Source organism: Rhynchophorus ferrugineus, unplaced genomic scaffold, assembly GCF_030347505.1.
Source record: "Rhynchophorus ferrugineus isolate W39M unplaced genomic scaffold, kcgeb_rfMv2 rfM3, whole genome shotgun sequence".
Lineage (NCBI taxonomy): Eukaryota > Metazoa > Arthropoda > Insecta > Coleoptera > Curculionidae > Rhynchophorus > Rhynchophorus ferrugineus.
Window position 1 is genome coordinate 58,028,231 of NW_027472582.1, and position 25,866 is coordinate 58,054,096.

Sequence of the window (25,866 nt, forward strand, 5' to 3'; positions counted from 1 at the left end):
CGTTGTAATTAATTTACAGTATTTTTTGAATTTGATTAAAAAGGTCATATGGATTTTAGTCAACGTCTTAGATTTTTTGGTGACTGGTCTGTGAACTGTTATAGATATTAGGTCTAACACCGGAAGAAATAACAGATTATTTTTATTGTAAGATTTTAAATTTCTGTCTCTAGACAATTACAACTATGAACACTAACAATAAAAAGCATAAATCACAACAATGCATCAGGGCCGTCTTGTCTTAAACACATTACCAATTTTGATTCTTCCAAATGTTTTTTATGGATTTTGAGATATGCAGATATGAATAGTGATACTGAAAACATATCGGTCATGACTTTGGATTCCTAGCTAAGGATTTATTTAGTTTTAGCAGTAAGTCACGACGTTATTATTTCTCAATACACACGTATTATATTTGTAACAGATGATTTTCGCTTGTTGAGCTTAACTCATAGGTTTCTGCATCAGAGTGTTTGGTAAAATATTCTTTTCTTCACTGATCATTTCTTTAACTTGATGCCACGGATCATCAATAAAAAATATCCTCTGAAGGTCGTTGAGTTTGAAACCGTAAACAAGCTAATATCCTTTCTAATCTAAGCCGAAAAGTCTTAGGCCTAACACCTAGATAGCACTAGTTTTAATGCATTCACCACTTTTCAGTTAGTACGAACCTTCATAAGAAAGCTGTCAAAATTTCGTGATATTCTACTCACAAGTTTGTGAGTTATTGTGTCAAGAGTGACAGCAGTTTAGTTATTTTTAAAACATTGGATCAAAAACAATTTCGTGTTTTAATTTCACACCTTCATCGCAGATCAGAACCGACAATAATACGTTGGTTTAACTATTTCAAACATGGTCGGAGAGACACCGATGATACAGTACGCAGTGCACGTACAAATGAGGTGGTAACACCAGAAAACATAAAAAATTCCATAAAATCGTTTTGAATGATCGAAAAGTAAAGTTGCTTGAGTTAGCTAACTTCATAAATATATCAAAAGAACGTGTTAGTTTTATATTGCATAAGCATTTAACTATGAGAAAGCGCTGTACAAAGTGGGTGCCTTGTTTGCTCAGTGTTGATCAAAAACAAAAACGTGTTGCGCTATGTTCAAACGTAACAAATCACTGAAACCGAGGTCTATGTTGAGGTAAAAGATAAATCATTGTACAAAAGTGGTAAAGAAATGTTAGAGCGGCGCTGGAATGATTGTGTAGCTCTTGATGGAGATTACGTTGATGAATAAAACCAATTTTGAATTAAAACAAATAGCGTTTTCTTTGTTACGACCGAGAATTTTTGCCCATGTTTGAACTACTGTCAGCAGGTTTTTTTTTCAATGGCTTCGATAATTGTTGAAGAGATTGAGTCCAACCATCGAGAAATTGCTTCAAACTCTTCTTTAATAAACTTGATGTTCGAGTTGTTCCGTATCTTGCAAAAAAATAACTACTTTAAAATTACATTAAAAACCACTTTCGACATTTGATATTTTTAAATTAGAATAGTGAAGTAAAATTTTGTGTAAAATGTTTTATACTGTTTAAAATGTGACCTATTTGATAAACTATTAGTTATTCATTTTTATTTTTTAACCAAATATATCACACTTAATCCCGACTGTCTTGTGGGAGTATGTTATTGGACAGAACAACGGAACTACTACTATTACGGAACTTTCATATTACCTACGCAATTTTTGTAAATTGCTATACATTAATTCTAACACCAAATAAAAACATGTTAATAATTTTTGTTAAGGTACATATAGATTTTCATAGATTTAGTCAAAATCCATCCTTACGCCCTTGAAGGTGAACATTAATTTGTTTTAAAAGTTAGAAATATTAAAATAATTCATCTCTAATGGAATTTACCAGTTTTCATCAGAATTTTCTTAGAAATGATAACTATTGATGATAAGATTGTCGGGCTAGTAAGGCTATCATTTATTCGAGACTGCCTCTTTTGTGTATGCTTTTCTAGGTCTTCTTTGTTCTTGATGTTTTCTTTTTTTCACCTTGTTTTCTAAATATGTTGTAGTTGATAGGATCGCAACGTCAATTAGCGTTAATGTTGGCTCTGTTATGGTTGATTCACTAGCTTGTAAATATTTACGGTATCAATAGATTTTACATTCATGGTTTTCTTAAACAGACTATTGTATATTCACTATAGTTAACTTTTTTGATGGGCGGAATTTCAGTTTATAGCGAGTCCTTGGTAGTTTTGTATTCGGGTGATGCGAATATCTGGCAACTCTTTGTAATATGTTGTATTGTTTCACAAATGTGGTATCGATACCTAGACTTGTCATCGGTAACTATCCCATCTTCTACTGTATATTTCAGTTCCTGTTCTTGATCGGATACTTTTCATGGTATCTATTTATCCTTCATTTGACTTTTACTATTTGTCGATGCGGTAATTTTTTGAACGTGAAGGGGTTAAACTTGACATATTGAGTGCTGTTGTAGCAATCCTTATTATATTCTTATTCTTTTTATAAATTTGCTTCCAACATCAATTTTCTTATGAATATTCTTATTATTATTACTTATTATGTTTTAGATTATTTTATTAGTTCGATAAATTTTTAAATTATAATTTCCAATGGAATGCTGACTTATAAACGGTTAAACTTTTATAAATAATAATATGTTGTCCATTTAGTTATGCCTGGAAAACATTGATAAAAATCGATTTAGTTTATTAGAAAAAAACACTGTTTTTTTTAAAGAGCTCACGTCGTTTACTTGGAGACATTGGATGTAAAGGCGTCTGTAAATATTGCAATTAGATCTCCGATAAGAATCCAATTTCCTTTTCGCTTGTAGCGCTTGGCAGTAATGTGTTCGTGTGTTTCTGTAATTTTCAGTTGAACGTACTGCATGACAATTTACTTTTATTATGCCGCCGCTACTTAGATTATTGTTTTCGCCTTCCGGTGATCATGAGGATTGAAGTAGAAAAGGGCGGATTAACTAATTTAATAATTATGCTCACAGAGCACTTTATTTCAAAGATTATATATTATTTACTACTAAATATTTTTATTTATTGTTAAAAATTTATTATAAGACATTGATTGGTAAGAAAGAAATATCGTTCATAATTTTGATAATTATTATTTTGTTGACAACGTATCAGTGTAATCGGTTACAGTGTATTTGAATATTATATGTATATATTCGCGATTTACAACTAATATATATATATATATATATATATATATATATACATATATATATATAATAAATATATATAACATTTTAATAATGACTAACATTCAGTTAGGCCTTATAGGATAATTACTTAATTGTTATTAAAATGTATTAATATATCGACGCGCTTTATATTTTTGATTAACATTTATGTCGAATAAATATTAAGTTATTATAGTATTATATAAGTAAGTATAAATATTCCTAGATACAGGGTTTGAGTGGCTGATTGTATATAATTTTGTATTTGTAAAATTAAAAAACAGTTCATTAGATAACGAATCTTAATAATTTAGGTCATCATTAAAATTAGCATGGTAGTATAGTGAATATCATTGAATCCATTTTATTAATAAAATATACTTTTAGCGATTCTTCCCATTTCGTTCTTCTTTTAAATACATAACCACTGTCTCGATAAATCTTGTTAGACAACAAAGCATAGCAAATTGGACTCAAAGAACTGTATTGACTAGTCTGAAACCTTTCAACTTGATCCAATATTAAAAAGATTGGTTTACAAGTCTAACAGGTCACTAGCCAAGTATCCGGCCTAACACATAGATGACGCTACTAGAATTAAATCCATATGTTTTTTAGTTAGCCCTAACCCTCAAAAGATGCGTTTATAAATTTGACACCTGTCGGATCATTAGATTGTGAATTATAGCATTTTTAGTGAAGCAACTTTTGTTATTGTGAAAAAAATACAGTTGAAGCAAAAACTTGGCTTGATGCCGAGTTTCCAGACACTGCCCCAGGAAAATCAACTATCAAGGATTGGCATGCTAAGTTTAACGTGGTGAAATGAGCATCAACACGATAAACCCGCTCCAAAGCGTGGGAAATCGCAACAGTCGGCTGGCAAAGTTATGGCGTCTATATTTTGAACTATGAACAGCGACTATTATATAGCGTTATTGGACCGTTTGAAGGACGAAATTGCCGAAAAACAGCCGCATTTGAATAAAAAGGAAGTGCTGCTTCGCCAAGACAATACATCGTGTCAAAAGTCAGTGAAAAATCCATAAATTGAGCGTGGAATTGCTTCCTCATCCACCGTACTCTCCAGATCTGGACCCCAGCAATAATTTCCTGTTCTCAGGTCTCAAAAGAATGCTAACTGGGAAGAAATTTTTGTCGAACCAAGAAGTGATCGCCGAAATTGTGGCCTATTTTGAAGCAATGGACAAATCGTACTACAAAAATAGAAAAAGAGCTGGAGGGTCGCTACAATCACCTTTGAAGGGAATTATGTTGAATAAAAAAAAACAATTTTGCCAAAAAAAAATGTTTTATTACGCTAGGCCGGGGACTTTTCAATTGACCTGTCACTATAAAACCTAGCTGGACTTATCTTGCTTGTATATTGATGGATGTATAAAAAAAAATTCTACTATATTGATATATTTGAATTAAGATTGTACTAAGCATATCTGATATAACATGTAATTAACACAAACTATAAAAATTATGTAGTGTACACGTATATGTTTGATATATACTTTAGACAAAAGAAAAAAATATTGTTCTTAGAAAGAATGACGCGTTGTTATTGTTGACATTATTGTTATTTTATATGTCATAGTCATTATAACTATGCTGTTAATTACACCAAGCTTCTTCTTGTAATTTAATACCAGATTGTGGGCGTAACAACATGTTGTTTACTAAGTGTGTTTGAAATTTTTCTCAGAAATCAATTCGTGGTCGATCTAATGCCAGTACTGTTGTATTTCCCGTAACTATCCCATTAGTTATAGACGGCGTCGTTAAAAATAACCGACCCACAATAAACAATAACAATGGGAGCAATACGTCTGGGCCCGGTATGTGACAACACGCCGCTTATTTAACATATTCATTGGGCGCGATATTATTTTCTACACCTCATTCTTTATTTGAATAAAAGAGCGCGTAGGCATCGGGGTTTGCGGTTTACGTATCGCCCAAACATCGACAATAAAACAATGGCGCGGCATTAAGTGATGGACCGTTTTTACATTTGAGCATTGTGTTGTCATTTTCGATTTAGCCATTGCGAATTACCGCCAGGCGAGGTCGTTGATTGCAGTTAGCTTTGACTTTATCATTGTATAGGTATTGGACCTAGGAAAATATTCGTGGCTTCTTTGGTTAGTAACAGTTAACCCGTTTTCTTTTAGTGTAAAAATTGTTGTATATTAACCTGATATTCTCCGTTATTATGGATAACATTTCGCTATTTCTGGGATAACATTATGATATCATCGATGAGGGACTTCTGAATAAGTGTTTATCTGTCAGTAGATGCTACGCTTGGACTACACGTTTAATTGTCAAAACTTCTCAACTAAACCCTTTCAGTTTTTGATGGGTTATTATATACATGTGTCGTGTGCGTCATTTTCTTATAATTGACGTGACCTCCCTAGTTGTCTACAGTAGATATTTGATGATTTTAAAAATTAATTGATTTTACGACGATTTTATCGCGTTTACCAAAGTATATCAAAATGTTAATTCGGTTCATCACGTTTTCAGTACACAAGTCATACAGAACTTATACATCGAGCTTATTTTTAACCGACTTCAAAAAAGGAGGAGGTTCTATGTTTCTCTGTATATATATATATATATATATATATATATATATATATATATATATATATATATATATATATATATTTGTGTGTATATATGTGTGTTCGCCGATTTCTCCGTCAATTATGAACCGGTTTTCAAAATTATTTTTTTATTCGAAAGAGTGCACCTCCGAGGTGGTCCCATTGAAACCAAGTCAGGATCTGATGGCGGAAATTGGGGAAATTCAGAGAAAACCTGAAATTTCAAAGGCACGTAAAAAGTTTTCACACACAACTTTACTAGGCCTACCCATTGTAATTATTAACAAAAAAACTGCTTAATTTATTGAGTAAATATCTAAGACATAAGAGAGAAAAAAAGCTATTTATCTATTTACAATATTATTTTAACTATTACCAACTGATCACTTTGAAGATAATTATGACTCTTTTTTGAAGTTGATTCAATTTGTATGTTAAAAATATTCTATTGTTGGTAGCTTTGCGTAAATAGTTGAAAAGTTTTCGTTTTTTTTGCAGTGTCTACTGCATCTTTCGCTAAATGCAGAAACATTGCCTGTTTCATCGATCATATCAATTTTATCAGAATAAAACTATGTCATATATTTCCGAGCCTATATTTTGATACCTTTACTGTATACAATTTTCTCAAAATCTCTGTGCATTGTCTGTCTTTTGCCGTAATAATGTGACAAAATTGAGCGCAACCTAAATGAAAATAAGTTTCTAATCTATTCAACAATTTTTGGCCATTCCAATTATTGTCTCCATTCCAATTATTGTCTAATTGTATCGCCGTAATTTCTGTTTCCTGAGTTACTTGTATTTAACAAAACTTTGTTTTAGTTCTGCAAACTTTGTCCGAGTCGAGATTTTTATCTAAAATTTATCTGAACTTTCCACTATCGTCTTTATTTCATGACCAATTTATTTAAATCTGAATAAAAAAACTGCTCTGCCCTAAAAAAAAAGAATATTGCTGACCGTCTCACATGCATTTAATCAGGAATTATTTTCACTTACTGGTATCTTTTCCCATGAAAATTCGAGTTTCCCATGAAGGAGAACTCTAGATATCTAAACATATTTCGGCTGGAGATTCGCAGGGTAGTGCCTTAAAACGATTTCTGTATCTGTACACTGCCATCATATCAATTTTGCCTTGAGTATAAAAGACAGAAGTGTAATTATGTTATAGCTCTTGAGGATATAGAACATGTTGGATAAAAAGCGAGGTAGATCAGACTAAACGTTAAACAGGTCTACTGAATAGCCAGAAAATGGTCCCAATTGGTTATAGGATCAAAGAGACCATAATAAAGTTTTCTTTGGGAATGTGAGATTCATCACGTGAGATTGATACTAACCAATTGCTACCAAAACGTATTATCAATGTTTATAGCTACGTAGCCAATGAAGGACTACCCGATGACCTCGAAATCATATGTAAACTATGAAAAATGTCATTAAATTATAACAATGTGGAAGCAATACTACTGGATAATACCTACAAACTTAGAAGATAAAAGTTAACGAAAGCTAAATTAACAACGAATAAAGTGTTACTACTGACATTAACATAAGTTAGCGTAATTTAATTATAATTTGGGAAATATACTGCGAACAATAGAACAGTTGGGATAAATTAAGTGAATGAAGATTATACTAAGTATGATAAAGGTTAGTTATAATAAAATATATTCTTTCCCTCTTCCCACCCTTTGATTTTTGGGCATAGCCCACGGCTAATAATCAATAGTTATCAGTGGTTTCTAGATGTACTTGAAACATTTGTCTTTTTGCTTTTATAATATCAAATCCATAATATAGCGTAATTTTACACTATTTTCTTTTCTGACGCCTTATGTCCTATATATCCATCAATTTTGCTGCTTGGGACTATGAATATGCAGCCCTTTAAAATTATTCCGTTTTTAATCTAAACATGTTATGATTGACAAAAATTAATAAAATAAAAATTAAAAAGCATGAATTGGATTAAAAATTAAATTTGTAGAGATATCCAACATGCATAAATACTCTTATGGTCACGAATTTAGGCAGTAATGTCAGTGGATTAGTTAGTAGCAACATCAATATATTGACGCAATAAATAATTGTTTCGGATAATCAAATAAAGTTTCTGTTAACCGTAAAATATTGCCCAAAATTAGAGAAACATTTGATCAGGAATTTGAAGTCCTGTGGAAAGGATTGAGCTTCTTTCTAAATTATTTTTCAAACACAATTAAAGCATTATGCCTGTTCTTCTAAAAAATAACTATCCATATATTGTAGAAGAAAAAAGTATGTTTCTGTTTATTAAATATATGCAATAAAAAAATAAAATTAAACATATATGCATTCATTAATGCAATTATGTTCATTAAGTTTCATAATCTGTCTATTAACTATTATTCTAAAGATGATAATTATAAAAAGAATGTGTTTATCCGTCTATTAAACGTAAATACCTTTATATTTCAAGAGAATCTTTAACAATTATTCTCATCCTTCCTATATATTTGAAACCGTCGAGACGAAGACGGTGGGAATAAAAAAGTTTAAGATAAAAATTCTAGAACATATCGGGTAATTAATATTCAACGTAACAACATTCTTTCTGCCGCAAATTAATTATCTATTCAGTCACTGTACTTATATGTTTAAATATGTTTCATGAATATCAACGTAGTCATTTTATTAATGTTAGATAACTACACATAAGAATTTCTTTTTGTTCCCTTATTATTAGCTTATCTGTTAGCTAATTGCATATTAAACTTGCAACAATAAAAAAAATAATAATTTTTTTCCCTTTGTTTAAATATTTGTGCATTTTTTCTTTTGACTTATATTTTTTATTTTGTGTATTATATTAACAGGTGTTATTAAAAAAGCCTACGAAAGTAAAAAAGTATGCTCAGCCATGTTCTTAGATGTAGCACAAGCCTTCGATAAGGTTTGGCATGAAGGCCATATTCATAAACTACAGAAAATGTTATCAAAGCAATACACCGAACTACTAAAATCGTACATTACAACCAGAATGTTTAGAGTTAAATAAGAGGAAGCTTACTCTACAATAAAAGAATCTAAAGCAAGTGTACCACAAGGAAGTGTACTGGGACCAATGCTTTATCTACTGTACACTTATGATATACGACAAACGGAGAATATTACGATGGCTACATTTGCTGATGATACTGAAGAAGCCACACGAAAATTGAAACAGGCAAGTGACAACCTAAATAATTGGACACAACTTTGAAAAATAAAAATTTACGAAGGTAAATCTGTGCATGTGCAGTTCACCTACAATCAGACCGTACAAGCACTAATAACATTATACATAATACCATCTTTCAATATAGCAACAACGCTAAATATGTCGGAATGAATCTTGATGCAAAGCTTCGCTGGAAGGAACATATAAAGGACAAAAGAAAGAAGTCGCATTGAAATATAGGAAAATATATTGGCCAATTGAAAGAAAATCGCAATTATCAGTACATAATAAATTGCTATTATGTAAGCAAATACTGAAACCTATATGAACATATGGAGTTCAATTATGGGGATGTTCTGCAAAGAGTAACATAAACAAAATACAAATTTTTCAGAATAAAGTCCTAAGAAGTATAGTGGTGCCCCAAATACTACAGGACTGATTTCCTCCTTTTACTAATATTTAATAATAAGGTTGCAAAATTTGTGGTACCTAAATGGAAATGGTATAAATAAATGGTGCCTAATTGGCTAGTTCTACCTCACCACATTTACCAGATATTTGATCGATCATTATATTTATTATGGTCTTTTTGACGCGAAAATTTTTTTTTTCAGGGGCTAAGACAAAGTAATTGCTAGCGATGAGTAAAATAATTTACAATTTTCACTGTAAAGGTACTGAAACAAGATATGATAGGTTTTTTAATATCTGATTATTTCCCGAGCTGTATAATTTTAACTTCCATCTTAAACTTAGATTCCAATGATATATTTAAAAATTGGTGGTTATTTGGCAGTTCCTATATTATATAAAAGTTTCCTATGGTTGTATTATCTAAAAAAGAGACTTTGTTTTTTTTTACATATTTTAATGTCTCCCTTTACCAACTATAGATTTATCTGGACTGGACCTACTATTTAACGTGGACTCCGAACCACGGTATTCGGCATTAAGCCTACCGATTGGCGAGTGAGCAACTTGAAGAAATCATCCCAGAGGACATCCGGTCTTACCCAGCCTAGTTACTGGCGTGACTGGGATCATTTTCCTTGTCGGATTTTATACTCTTACCTAAGACAATCACAAATATTAAACAATCACAAACATAAATTTACGACCATGCCCCAGCAGGATTCGAACCCGAGGCTATCGCGACAGTAGGAGGACCGTCCTGTTGCCTTTACCACCGCGCCACCAAGCCGGCTAAGAAACTTCGTGGCATGTTTTGTTGACAGAGTTGATTCGTCTCTTATTCCATTAAATATTATTGCTTTAGTTTTGAATACAGAACTATATATTTTTCTGTATTGTTTAAGCTCGTTTATTAAGTAATTAGTGAGGCTTCTGAAGTTGTTATGTGTTTAAACCTATAATAGCTCTGACTTTTGTAGTTTAAAACACATAAGTTAGAACTATTATGGGTTCTAGTATTTACGAGATGATGTTATAATAATTTAAACAGAATATTTAATATTCATAACCTCAAGATATACGATCTGAAAGGATTAATAACCATCGCGATAAAATGAACGATGGACAGGCCAGGAAAAAAATGCCATTATCTTTACTACGGACTAGAAAATCGCACAAAATGTCGTCGACACGCCATTGGACATTGAATCGGGGCTCAGCCGACCGTTACTCCAGCCACAATTATAATGGAAGTATTCACACTGACTGGCTTAGTTAATTAGTCTATTTTTTAATCCGACAGTGGTGCGGTTTGTCCCAACCAAATATTATTTTATGTTATAGAAAGAGCGTTTTTTATTTCTGAGAGATGTAATGATGTAGTTCTGTTACGCTAATCGAACATAGATGGCGCCACACTGGCGTTTTAATTGTACTGTTATAATTATGTTTATTATGTGTTATTTGAAATTAACTTTGACGCCTATAAAATCACTGTCTATTTTGATTAAAAAATATTTATTTATAATAATTTGGTTAGGATGTTTGTTGAAGAATTTTGTTTATGATTTGAACTTTTTATATTTTATTCCAACAATATATTAGTAATTAAATTTATGAATATAAACGGAAACTATATGAAAAGATCATTGTTTAATTAAAAATTATGTTAAATTTTCGATTAGTTTGTTTATTTTTCCAGATGGCGATGGCCAACCAGAATGAATTTCATTCTTTGCAGTGTCTTCAGATCAGAAGAGATCATATATTTTGGGGATTATCAACTTTGGTAGAGCAACTATACAGAACTTCAGTTGTATTGCTTGTCATATATTAACCTGAAATGCATTAGATGGTTCAACATTCTATGCTATTCTAACTATTAACTTAAAATTTACAATGATTTTAGTGAAAAACTTTTGTAGGCGATAACAAAAACTATGACATATTTTGTTCATCATGGGAAAAATAAAACTTTAATTAACCAATATTATATTGCATTATTGGATACATTCAACGTATGAATTAAGAAAAACTAACTTACATACAAAAAGTACTGCTTTACTAAGACAATGTACGGGACCACAGTGTGTTGATTAAATGATAAGAATTTCTACTAGAATGGCTTCCCTTTCCAACGTATTCTCTACATCTGGGTTTCACTGGTTCTTTACAGATTTCCAAACAATATTCTAGAGATTTTTGCTTTCTAAAATTGAAAATGGTTGATTGTTGAAACTCAAGCTTATTTGGTGTACACAGAAAATGGTTCTTCAGGCATAAAAAATTGAGAGGGTAGTTAAAATAAATGAAGAGAATTGTCATCAAATTAGTTCTAGACCAGAGGCTTGCTACGTGATGTATGCTATTAATTTTAAATGTATTTTAAAGATGTATATGAAGCCGTTATTCTCATTATTTAGCGACGACTTGCACCTGCAGTTTTTAGATGCCTTGTTAACTCTATCAAAATCAAGGCAGCAGGATAGTTTTGCTATTGTTGCTATAGTCGCCGGATCTAGCTCCCAGGTTATGAATGTGCATAACTTATTTTTGTGATTCTAATTATGATTTTTTAATAATGCAGGGATGATTCAGTATGGTCCAGCCTGGTGGCTAGTTAAGATGCGATACCTTCTCCGCTTGCGCGCCAACATGGTCAGCCTTCAGACAGTAGGCTAAATGTCGCGGACCGTAGTTTGGAGATGATGATACTGCTGCTAGATATGGTACTGATAAACCTTCATTTCTGATGTGTATTTTAAATTTAATTCCTGCAATAATGATCAATCGATTCCTAGTCTACTCCTCAATATCAATTTCATGTTTTTAAATATGTAAATGTAAGAATCTGTAAATCAAAATACATTTATTAATATTTATTAGTATGTATTAGTAAATAGGTTAACAAATAATGTAACAAATTGTTACAAATAACAAAAGCTTAAACGCACTCATGGATTATGTGATGGATAGAGATTAATAATATTTTAATAATAACAATAATGAAATGTGATAATATTACACACCTGAATGTGTATAGTCTCTGCAATGTTATTGTGTACACACGTAATCTAAATCTGTGACGTCAAAACGTGGCAATGTTGTCGCATTAACTCCGAGTTTTAGTTCAGTTTGACATACAACAAAGTTATAATCTAAATAAAATAATTGAATAAAAATGTTGTCAAATTAATTTATTTTAACATTATAGTACATCTAAAAACTACTATTAAATATACAGCCACAATGGTTTATACGTTGGATTTATAACCTCTTATCGCTATTGCTTTCAAGAATTTTGCATACGTCTGGCAACCGGACCACTTTGACAGGCTCATTCGTTTACCTGTTCGAACTAATCAGCGAGCATTGTCTCTCTTTTTAACTAAAATAAAATGAGAAGGAAAATTTTGAACTTTTCTGTGAAGTCATTGCTTGACAGTGCTACTTATAATTAACTTTAACATATGGCTTAATAATATTCCAAAAACGTTATGTCATTACAACTATTAGATAATAAGAAAATGTATAAATAGAATAAATTATTTCAAATGTTAATTAAACTTTTTTTTTGGATGGGAAAAAGTCGGTCGCATAAATGTTCACGATTCTTAATATTTTGTTCTCCAAAAATCAGTAGTTGTTATTGTTGTAGATTGTAATTATATTCAGTATTAATTAATATATCATGATATTAATTCTCTATAAAAAATAAAATATATCTCAGTCAGACGATGTCAATATAATTAAGTAGCTAAAATAAGAAAAACTGTTTAAAATGCAAATAGCATTTCTCTTTAACGCAGAAATCGATTACATTTGAAACCAATTCCAACGATTAGTATGTTTTCGCGGAAACAGCCTGATAGTACCACTCGTTTTATTTTTTTTTCTGTTAGCAACATTCTGTCGACATTGACCGTACGTGAAACGGGCATTCGGACATGCGGCCAATGAATATTCATGAAGGATATGTTTTCTTTATACGCTTCCGAAACACAATTAATAAACTGGATATTCTTCCTTTCGTTTGTCGGTACTGCATTCGTACCCAGTGCGTTTTAATCACCTCGTTTATCGGTAATATTGGTGTTTGTTTTATGATTTGTAATTGGCTGTAATTGGTCGATACCGAATCGAGTATTTTTTTAGTTAATTGTTATGTGTAATTGTAGCTGTGAGAGGATACACATGTCAAGTTTATCGGTGTCAGTGCAGACTAGTTATTCGGGAAATATTTATCAATCATTTTAAGACCTGCGGTGATAGAGATTAATATTTTTCTAGCGACTCGAAATAATTGATGACATAATTATGTTACATGATCTTTCTTGTTCAATTACGTGTTAGTATTGGATAATCACATAAGAGAAATGGAGAATCACAGATTCAATTTCATAATTCTCATTTTGTACTCATTTTTTTCTTTTCTTTCCATTTTTTTCATTACTGCTTCTTCTGTCATTTTTTCTACTTCTTCTTTATAATCACCAGTTATTTGACTGCTGATTTGTTTACCGATTTCCGTGATAAGCCTTTACGAGATCTAGTACAATGGCTTGAACCGCACGGTGGTTCGTTCGTTCCACTTCGTTTTTTGGATTCGATGACATATCTTGCAGAAATCAAATGCACGAAAGTTAAGTTAGAACTGATTTTAAAATGTAAATATCCTTGCTGGGTCACTAGTACTTCTATACATTTATATCCAAAATCTCCATTGTTAAAAGAAACAAAATATAGTTCCAATATCGCCCCATACTACTTAACTCGCTCCACTCATTAGGCTGGAGGACGCTCATTAGAACGCTTATAACAAATAATTGGTTTTGAATTTCACTTTTAAATTTTCAGATTATATTCTCGAATAGTTCTACTATTGACTTTGAAATAAAATAAATGGAATATTTTGAAACCTCTATACTTATTTTCTCTCTTATTGAAACTTAAATTTCATTTCAGATTATGATTGCAATATCATATATTAATATTTTCCACCCAACTAGGTCAATATTTTTGAAATGTGCCATTATTAAGGAGACAGGATGATAGGGAACAATCATCCGACAACCTTCTAGAATGGTCGCCAAGTTGTTCACTAGCCAGTCGGAAGGATTTAGGCAGTAAGTTCAGTCATTTAAACTTCAAGATGTTGGCCTGATTAGAATCCATGTACCTCACTGTACAGGTTTTTATAAAAAAATTAAAATTTCCTAAAAATAAATATATATTGTCTAATAACAACATGTAATTTTTTTAACATTAGTTATACAATTATTTTAAAATTTACATTATAACTTCACAATGGAAATATAATCGATTAGGTTTCTATTAATTAATAAATAAAGTTCTATCTCGAATTTTATAGTTTTAATTCGTCCTTCCCCTTATTTCCTTAAATTCATTAAATGTCTCCAAACGGCCATTCGCGTAATACGTGATGAAGCCGACCGCCTTGATCGTCGAAGCCAAAGTCACTGATGCCAAAAGAAGAAGAAGAAGAAGACGACGAAGGAGGAAACAATCGAACCTCCGGCAGATGGCGCGTCGGGCTTTGCCCAGGGGCATTTGTATACATTATGTTAGTTGAATGACGAGCTGAATGTTGATGCCGGACCGTGGGAGAATCAAAGGTAGGTAGTAAGACCAGGTTCTTATTGTAAATGGCGGTAGCTGAAAATATACAGGGTGTTCTAATCGATTCCCACAGGTCAGCCGAACGTACACAATAGAGGCAGTGATAATTGATGTAGGTATCGCAGCATTGAATAGTTTAGAGACGATCCTGCTAAATTGTTCGGTTTGTATCCACTCTAAAAATTAATAAACAATAATTAAATTAAGTTTTAAATTATTAAAATTAGCTGCTCTCCATGTTTTTATTTATATACGAACTTAAATTAATTAAATAATATGAAAACCAAAAAAAATGCATGCACGTAAAAATATTAATCTATCTTGATATATTTTAGCAGAAATGGCGTTAGGTAAAATTGTTGCAAAATTTTATTTCCTATATCTAAATATATAATATACACATTATCATTTTTCATTGGTAATGTTAATTTTCTTCAAAGGTATACATGGCTAAAGAGACCGAGAAAACAAATAATGATATTGGAGAAGTTTCTGGAGTGTTTTTTCTTAATAACTAATATTTAAGTTAATGGTATTTGCTAATTGTATTACATTTCATTATCTTTTGGTACAAGAACACCTACAAGAAAATCTTAAACAAATAGCTTATGATATTTAGAGAATATGCAATAATAATCATTAAATGAAAACGAAAAAAAAAATTAAATGAAGAAAAAGTCATGTTTATAGGAGAACAGAGAGTAAATGCATTTGAGTATTTAGATATAGAAATCGAATGTAATAGCAGCTAAGATCTGGAAAATAATGGCAGAATTAGAAAAGCCATAAGCGATAAGTATTTACTTCGCTATATATATATAGCAAATTCATTAATAAAAAAGGAATATAAAAATTGAAAACGTATAAAACAATTTACACGTTAACGCTAGCATTTGATTGCAAGATTGTATTGTATTGCCAAAGAGAGTTAAAAATTAGATACAAGCAGTAGAAATGAAATACGCCAGAAGAGCCAGTAGTGCAACAACGGTTGGCAGGATGAGAAGTAAAGAAATAAGAAAATACCTCAATATTGAATCATTTAGTTCATAGACAGGACACAACTCCGTTAGTACGAACATATTCAGCGCATAGGGGAGAGAGGCTATGGAGAGAGAATATGGGAAGCAATGTTGGAGTGAAAAATATCGGAAAGAGAATTAAAGATTAATATGTCAGAGATATAGTTCAGAAAAGACAACAAATTCCAGCTAAAAATAGGCTGGCAGAGATAGATAACAATGGGAGGAAAGTATCAATGGAGAAAGACATAATATATCTACATACATATACAAGCAGCAGAAATGAAATACGCCAGAAGAGCCAGTGGTGCAACAACGGTTGGCAGGATGAGAAGTAAAGAAATAAGAAAATACCTCAATATTGAATCATTTAGTTCATAGAAAGGACGCAACTCCGTTAGTACGAACATATTCAGCGCATAGGGGAGAGAGGCTATGGAGAGAGAATATGGGAAGCAATGTTGGAGTGAAAAAAAAATCGGAAAGAGAACTAAAGATTAATATGTCAGAGATATAGTTCAGAAAAGACAACAAATCCCAGCAAAAAAAAGGCTGTGCAGAGATAGATAACAATGGGAATAAAGTATTAATGGAGAAAGACATAATATATCTACACCGCTATGTGATACAATAGATAATATACCTGGGACAACTTCATAAAATAATATACAATTGCTTTACTATACAAAATTGATTTAGTTTATACAAAAACATTTAGAATATATATTTTATAAGTTATAGTTAAAAATGGGGATGTAATGGCGATAAAGCTATATTAATAATAATTAATAGTTATAATAGAAGAGTTCAAAACTTGTCAATTGTTGAATTGATAAAATTATTTTGAATAAGCCTTGATTAAATTTACTTTGATCTCTTAGCTAATAAGCTTAGCTTTTAATTCGATTTGTATGTTCTGAATAATGTCTTTTCTATAATCCGCCAATTTCAGTATGGTTGAAGTTGGACCAATTTAATATATCGGAGATTGACATTAAATACTGAGTTAGTATAATTATATTATTTTAATGTTCTCAAAAATAATTTTGGGAACTTTAAATTCCTTTTTTGTGTCTGAAAAAGATATATTTTATTTAGACTAGGAATTACTGTTTATCTTTGTGTGATTTTGATAATTAGTTTTTAACATTTTGCTCACAACTGTACAAGAATGTTATTATAAGAGGCTTCGATAAATTCACAGATTTGTATGCGGTCTCTTCTATCTTTGCGAAGCTGCTTTATTGTTTTACGCACCAGATTGAAACATGTTATATAACCAATCATTTTTTAATTTAGGATAAGATATTTAATGTTATTTTATTGGTGTGCCCTCATATATGTTATGTTTTTGATTGTGTATGTTTGGATTAGGAACATTCATTTTTATATATTAATTTGATATACTACGAATGAATAAAGATGCCAGAATATTTTAGTTTAGTTTAGAAATGGTAACTGTACAATTATTAAATAATTAACATGAAACATTATTTTATTATCCTATCCAGCTCCTTTTCGATGTTATACTTAATATAACTAATCTTGTACTATACTCTATTCCTGATAACTATTTTCTATGTTGAAACGAACCAATCATTAATCAGTATCTAAATCCAGGAATTTAAATGATGGTCATTCGACTGGAGGAAAACTGGCGAACGCCGATTAAATAGATAATTGTCGGCCATTATCTATTAATATCTCATATTGCAGAGCCTTATTGTATCGACTAAAGATTAAAATTAAAATTAAATGATTATATGTGACACTGTTTAATATCGTTGATAACAGAATATTGATAACATGACTTCTCTAAGAAGAGATTTGGTCAAATAATTTATATAGGAACTATTTTATCTATATTAGAAGGTATAAATGTGTTGGAAACATATTGAAAATAATTCTATTCATGAATTAATCTTTATTTGCATGACGAATGAGTAACTAATTAGATAGAGGCTTTAGATTCAGATTATAGTTTAGGAAAGACACCCTGTAAAATAAAAACACTATTTACTCCTACTACTTGCAGCTGAATTGTTGAAAACCCGAATTTATTACCCTTTGTCGCTGGTAAAAAAATACGCTCTCTGAATATTTAAGTCACCTAAGTACTGATAAATTACGTTGGCTGCTATTTTTTGTCAACAAAATTCGGAATGTCAACCGCGGCTAAGGACAGATATGCATTTTGTCAAGCACGAATATGTCTTCTTTTGTATCCATCTTTCATCCTAAAAAAAATCGAAATGGGCTTGCTAAATTTGTCAATTAAAATGTTTCTAATTTATTACCCAACATTTGTTTCTACATAAAAACTAAATATAAGGTAAATATCATACAATATAGAAGGGATTATATAAGATTAACATAATTTATGTGTGTTTTGTATGTAATTTATTTACCTTGTTATATTATTCAACGCTTTATGGAAATGTTATCCAAAAATATAATGAACTTTTACCTTAAGAGATCTTGTTAAGAATCTTAATTTATACAAGAACATTATTCAATTCTCTTTTGTCATCAGGAAGCTCTTGACACCATTGGAAAAGTTGATTGTCTACTTTAATGTACTATTTAGTTGATAATGCAATTATTTATTTATTTTCAACATTTATGTGACATATTACATGACATATTACAAACCAATTTTGTGGTTATTGTTTAAATGTTTATCCGCATTACCCGCATTAATTACAGTGGACCATTTTTTCTCCTACACTCCTAGTTTTGACTTTATTACACTAATTAAAATCATTAACGAAATAACTGTTTCATTCAAACTACAATTTATACCACAAATATGCCTGGTGTATGAAGTAACTATGATTCCCAAACCAGGAAAGTAACCATAAATATCACTATTTAAAAATATCTAAAAAATACTATTGTCAACAATGTCCACAGTACTTTGAAGAATTTTAAGAAAAGCTTTTGTTTAAAATTATATGTTAGATATGTCAACCTACCATAGAAGAAAAACATCTTATTCTGGATCACCAATTCGGTATCAGGAAACAACATTCCATGATTGAATAGATTCAAAGAATCACCAATGTTATAGGAAATTGAAATTCGTTCTGTAGTAAGTGTTGCTCAAACTTTCAATAAAGTTTGGCACGAGGGTTTAAAACACAAGACTAAAATACTTCTCACTGACAAATATTTCAAAAAAAAATCTAGTTATATACACGTATAACTAATTGATCAGTCTTTTATTTACTGTATACTGGGGACTTCATGAAAACATTCATCGAAAATGAAATTATGACATCCAGTGAAAATTTTGCTGACCTATGTGCGGAATATATAGCAATCCTAGCCACTAAAGATAACAACGTTGAATCTACCGAAGAGTTACAAACAGGTATTGCCGTATAACAATGGCGGGCAGAAAAATGGCGTGTATCAAAATAAGTGTATATTTTAATATTTCATTATAGTGTGATATTTCACCAACAAAAGAATCATGCACAAATGTACATATAAACCAACAAATTGTCTTCTCTATAGTACTCAATTGTGACGTCAGAGCAATGGAAATATTATACAAAGGCTTCTAATATAAAATAATTTATATACATTATATAGCGTTATATTGCTACCATTCTGTACTAGAAACGTTTATTTAATAGTTTTGTTAATTACTGAGTTATTTTTGTTTGAATTAAGCTCAATTATGGATACCAGCAAAGAGAAATTACGATTTATTTTACAGATTTTTTTCGCTCTAGGTGAGCATACTGGTGAGAAATAGCATCTTAACAAAGTCGAATTGTCGTTGAAATCGTGGCGTATCAGAGCAAATGAGACAAAATCTATCCATGTGACATTCACCCTTTGTAGAAGGACTTGTCCCTCAGTAAAATTGAATAATCATGAGTTTCTGCAAGCAGACAAGTAAATTAAATACCTGAGATTGCATTTTGACCGACGTTTGACATGGAAAAACATATAGTTGAAAAAACGCTAACATCTTGGGCTTAAACTAAACCAAATGTATTGGCTGATTTAGGCGTACATCTAAGTTATCATTAGATAACAAGGTTTTGCTGTATAAGACAATACTTAGGTCCATTTGAACCTATCCAATTGGATAAAGCTATCCACCAGCGGTTCCAGAATAAAATGTTGCGAGTCATCGTCGATGCCTCATATTACGTCTCCAACAAACTGATTCAGCGCGATATCCCCTAAGAACCAATAAGGAGTGAGAATGAATGAATTTATGCAAGCAGACAAGGTTAAATACCTGAGAATGCATTTTGATCGACGTTTGACATGGAAAAACATATAGCTGAAAAAACGCTAACAGCTTGGGCTTAAACTAAACCAAATGTATTGGCTGATAGGGCGTACATCTAAATTATCATTAGATAACAAGGTTTTGCTGTATAAGTCAATACTTAGGTCCATTTGAACCTATCCAATTGGATAAAGCTATCCTCCAGCGGTTCCAGAATAAAATGTTGCGAGTCATCGTCGATGCCTCATATTACGTCTCCAACAAACTGATTCAGCGCGACATCCCCTAAGAACCAATAAGAAGTGATATTCGAAGTGTTAGCGCGTAGAATTCTGAAAGACTATTAGTGCATCCCAATGCACTCGCCAAACAGTTAATGTGCGAGATAACAGTGTAGTGCATAGACTTAAACGCAAACCACCATACAAACTGATTAATAAACACATAGAGTGAGATTTAATAATCTCTAGAATAAGTTAGAATATTCTTTAAAATAAGTTAGGATAGACTTTAAAATAAGTTAGAATAGTATCTAGAATAGGATTTAGATTATTAGTTGTACAGCAGATCACTTACTGAAGTGATCTTCTATATGTTAGGATAGTTATATAATGGAAATCATATGATAATGGCAGATAAGGGCAGACTGTTGAAGTTCTAAGAGATTAATAAAAAAATTTACTGGAATGAATGTTTTTACTTCCCAGCTACTATTGATATATATCACAACTAAATATGGTGGTCAAATATGGTGTAATAGTGAACATTAAAGAAAATCGTTATATAATTATATAATGTAATGACATCAATAAGTTTCAATCCATATGACTATTTTCACGAAGTTACATTTAATTATTAAGCACAACGAGTTGTTTGAAGCTTAATTGTTAGTTTTATTAGTATAACAGGATTAACATAATATAACATATTATATTAAAATCCCTGATAATATTATTGTATTAAAATGAGCGCAGTACTGTAACAATTCAAACTTATTGGAACAAAATATTGATAAAGTTTGTGTAATAATACTAATCCACCATATTAAAAATCCTTTCAATACATGTTACACGGTATATCTTCCTGATGTAATTAATGAAGAACATATATTATTCAGTTGGTTTGGCTGAATTAAACCGTCCGCTGACTAAACAGGCCCTTTTTCGGTACACGGTATCTAGTTATCACGTCGGTTGGCCAATGATGTACGATCCAGCTTGCTGTTGTGATGCAAGCCTCATTCTAGGATTGTCCTTGGAGGCACGTAGGCTGTGCGTGTCCCAAGGACCTGCTCGGAATATGGCCATTATCGGATCTATCAGTATGGCGGCTTACTTAAAACCTGGCGGTTTTTTAAGCGACTATCTACTGCCAACGGTTCAGATACGTGAATGAGTTTTGCAATGGGCACGAGGGGAGACAAAAAACCGAAAGGAAACAACGAAAAGCACAACGTATTTCTATATATTTTTAATATAATAGTAAATATAATAATGTGCTGTTAATATTTTGTACATAAACATTAATTATACTCTTACAAAGCTAAAATGATATAATAAATATAATACTAAACATTACTGAGGCATATAATTATAGTGTGTATATGTGAAACATTTGAAAATGTGTTTTGATATCAATATCTAAACACATAAAATTGTGAGTCTTAACGGTTGTCTGCACTACGTAATTCGATGATTTCAGTTGTGCAATGATTCTCAGCTTTTTAATTTGTGTCAAATTTACATTTAGTCTTCGAAATAGTTGTTGAATTCGAAATTTGAAATGGCCTACACGATCTTCTTTAGATTCATCTATGTCGGATGTTAGTTAGTTAGTTCTTGGGTTCTGAAAATAACCAGAAGCCCAATAGAGCTAAATCAGATGAATAGGGTGTTGAAAAAATCGCGAAGAACATTTTATGTGTAAGGGTCTGCATTATTCTCTTGAAAGAATTAGGTATTGATCTATAATTCTCATAACAGTTTGGTCTGGCGAAAATATTTCATATAATAATGTCTTGATTTTCACGTCTTGCTATTATTTGCAAGATAATATGCTATATATCATAGTCGTAAATCTGCTGCTATATATTTTTAATGTTGGTATATTACGTGGTATGTATTGCAGCTTTCAAGGTTCAAGATTTCAATAATCCAAACTAATTATTTATAGCTCAATTTTAATATCATGAATGCTCCAAATAAAATGTTATTTATTTATTATTAACTATTTTTTTGGTTATTATTAATTAACACTGTTAATGTGTCTGAATGGTTTATACATAATTAAAAGTTTAAAAGAATAAAAATTAAAATAGTTTAAAAGGAAAAAAAAAACCACTGCATCAATTGATCAAAAATGCTATTGTAAACTGTTTATGCCTCGCACTACGAAGAAATTGTATACTGAAATGCTGTTATTACCGAAATAATCATCCTCATTTGAACTAATTTTAAGTAAAAAGAAACAGCAAGTTGTCTTCTTGGATGGCAATGCTTGATCACATATGGCAAAATGTGTAAAAGGTATAATACTTAAATTCATATTGGAAGTAGTAGTAGTACTATTAGATAGGATACCAAAAAGCCATAAGGCTGTTATTCTTGAATTAACTCAATTAAACATAATCAAAGTAATTATCAAGAGATGGCCAATATTGTACCGATAATTGTGCGGCAGTTATTCGAACGATTTCTTGGCATACGTTAGTGAAGTTCGGGAAAAATAACGTACTTCAAGCTATAAGGCCACTAACAGACTTGCAGACTGAAAGTGCTTAAAAGCTCCTAGTCATAGACTATTGCAATTAAGAACATACATGCCTTGAAAAAACAGCCTTAGTCAATCGATTTCTGCTACTAGCATTACAGTTCTGTTAATGATTTAACTTCATACCATTCTGGGTGTACGGCCTCCAAATATAGATTGCTACTAATACAACCCTTGGTTGTTAAAAAAGATGTGTTTGGTCTAGCTATGAGATTTGATTAGTGAAGTGTTTACAATTAGTGGTTTCGTTTAAATTAAAATAGGATTGGGTCAGCAATATTGTCGTTCCAGTAAGTCGTCACTTTTTTCAGATAAAATAAAATAATTTTTTAATTAAAAGTTTTTTAAATTGAACTTGTAAGGAAACTTGAACCAACTTGTTTCAATTAAATTTATAAATGGAGCTAATATATACTAATTCTTGCTGTAGAATAATGGTATGTTATATTTACTGAACTCAAAATGCTATCTTAATTGCCAAACTGACTAACATTAAAAATAAACAAGTTTATTATTTTAAAATAACAAATAATTATGTTTGTAATTATGTTGTGGAAACTGTTAACCTTTATATACATATATATAATTTTAATATAGATATAATCTAGCGACTTAGATGATTATGCCTTGTTGAAACCTATATTCTTGTCTATGGATATTCACAAATACAAAAATCGCATTCCTATACAAAAATAAATTTTAAAAGACAATAAAGGAGACTAGATACAGAATAATATTTCGAATTTATGGATGAGTATATCTTCAGACATATATAATTACAGATTACATATGAAGAGAAGCTTTATTTTAAATATTAGTTATATATGTTATTTTGATTTTTAATATGCGTTTCACTTGAGTAAAGTATTAAACAACATTTTATTTCAGTAGTTGTTAAAAAGATGCATTTTAATATCTATTCTTTACGTCTAATATCTCCATTCTCAAGTTCTATGTGTTCAGAACGATAAACTTTCGGTAAGAAAATTTCATTCACTAACAGGAAACATAAAGATCATAGTAAAGAGATAGCGGCACATTGTATAACCTTTGCCCATTATGGGGCATTTTTATTCTAGGCTTCAGTGGCTTCAGAATTGCAAAGAACAAAAGATCTCTTTCGCTGTGCCCGTCACGTCTAAACATTTTTATTTTCGCTTGGTTTTGTCATATAACAAAAAGTTTAATGGTACCTCAAAATATATTAGGATAATATATAAAATAATTTCTTTAGATTTACTTACATATTTATGTAATAAGTGAGCTATGTCTGGGAATGGACACTTTTTGAAAAATAATGTCTACTTCCAAAAAAATAAGTATAAGACAATAAGTATTTCTTATGCTTACACAACATGGAAAATCACTTCAGTAAGTGTAAAATATTTTATTTTAAATTTTACTTTAAAATTTGTATCAGTTCCTTAATCAAGTCCGTTTATAATAAATAATTTAGTGACAAACATATTTATATTCGGGTGAACTGACACCCTAAAGTAGTTAACACCAACACTTTGAAGTAGACTCGTTATGCTAGTACCGATACTGAGGGATAATAACCGTTGAATCATTTCTTCGGACATTGACTATGACACAAAACAAAGTGTTGTTTTGTGTGATTCGATTTGTGTAACTTCGCATTCCTCAAGCCAATATATATTGTTTTAGTTTAAGTTCAGGTTATTTTTGTTTAATAAGTGATATATATCTCTTTAGATATAGGAGTTAGTTTAGATGAATGCTAATATATTTAACATCCTTCATTTGGTGGAGTTGGCAACTGTAGGTAAAATTAAAAATTGGTAAAATTGATATCGGTAGGTTTTTTTTCATTGGTTTTAATGTTTTAAGTTTTCAGCTACCCTTGTATTTTGCTAAGATGATTTTGGATGGTTTTTAGACCATGATTTTTTCGTAAAATGCCTGTTATCTGACTTTAAAGACCGTTATCTTGTCTTCTTAATTTTTGGGGTCGGTTGATCAATATGCTTTCCTCCGAAAATTCTAAACACAGTTTGTGTTTAGAATTTTGTGTGTGTGTGTGTATGTTGTTTGTGTTGTCCATTGTATATAATAATAAAATAGTAAATATGGTAAAAATTAATTGACTTGAATTTTTGATGAAAACTAATATTTGTCGGATCTTAATTATATCTATCGTATCTGACGACAAAAAACTTTACTCTAACGTACTGTACAACTTTTCAAATTTTTCTATTTTATGAGAGTAGTACTCACTGTGGAAGTATCTTGGTATGCTTTATTATTAAACTTTAGATGTTCTTGTAAGAGAGCTATGATCAATACATTTCGTGACAACAACGCTAAATATCTCGGAATGAAAGTTGATGGAAGGAACATATAAAGAAGAAAAGAAAAGAACTGGAATTGAAATATAGGAAAATGTACTGGCTAATTGGAAGAAAATCACAGTTATCAGTACATAATATTTTGTTATTATATAAGCAAATACTGAAACATATATGGACATACGGAGTTCAATTATGGGGATGTTCTGCAAAGAGTAACATAAATAAAATAAAGAACAAAAGTAATGAACAAAGTCCTGAGAGGTACTGTGTGTGCACCCAAATACTATAGGACTGATTATCTACATCGAGACCTTCAGATACCCACAGTCACTCAAGAAATCAAGAGATTTGTAAGAGGGCATGGGGAAACTCACTCTCACACGAATATTGAAATATTGCAACTATTGGA

General features: G+C 30.9%; 1 protein-coding gene and 1 long non-coding RNA gene across 2 annotated transcripts in view; both read left to right on the plus strand.

Annotated features, from left to right (window-relative positions):
• Chmp1 (Charged multivesicular body protein 1) overlaps positions 1 to 25,866 on the plus strand; it is a 395,687-nt gene that overhangs the window by 201,459 nt on the left and 168,362 nt on the right. The window lies entirely within an intron of this gene.
• LOC143192639 (uncharacterized) lies at positions 11,686 to 12,182 on the plus strand. Its single transcript, XR_013004848.1, has 3 exons — positions 11,686 to 11,822; positions 11,886 to 11,991; positions 12,050 to 12,182. It is a non-coding gene; the product is annotated as an uncharacterized LOC143192639 (long non-coding RNA).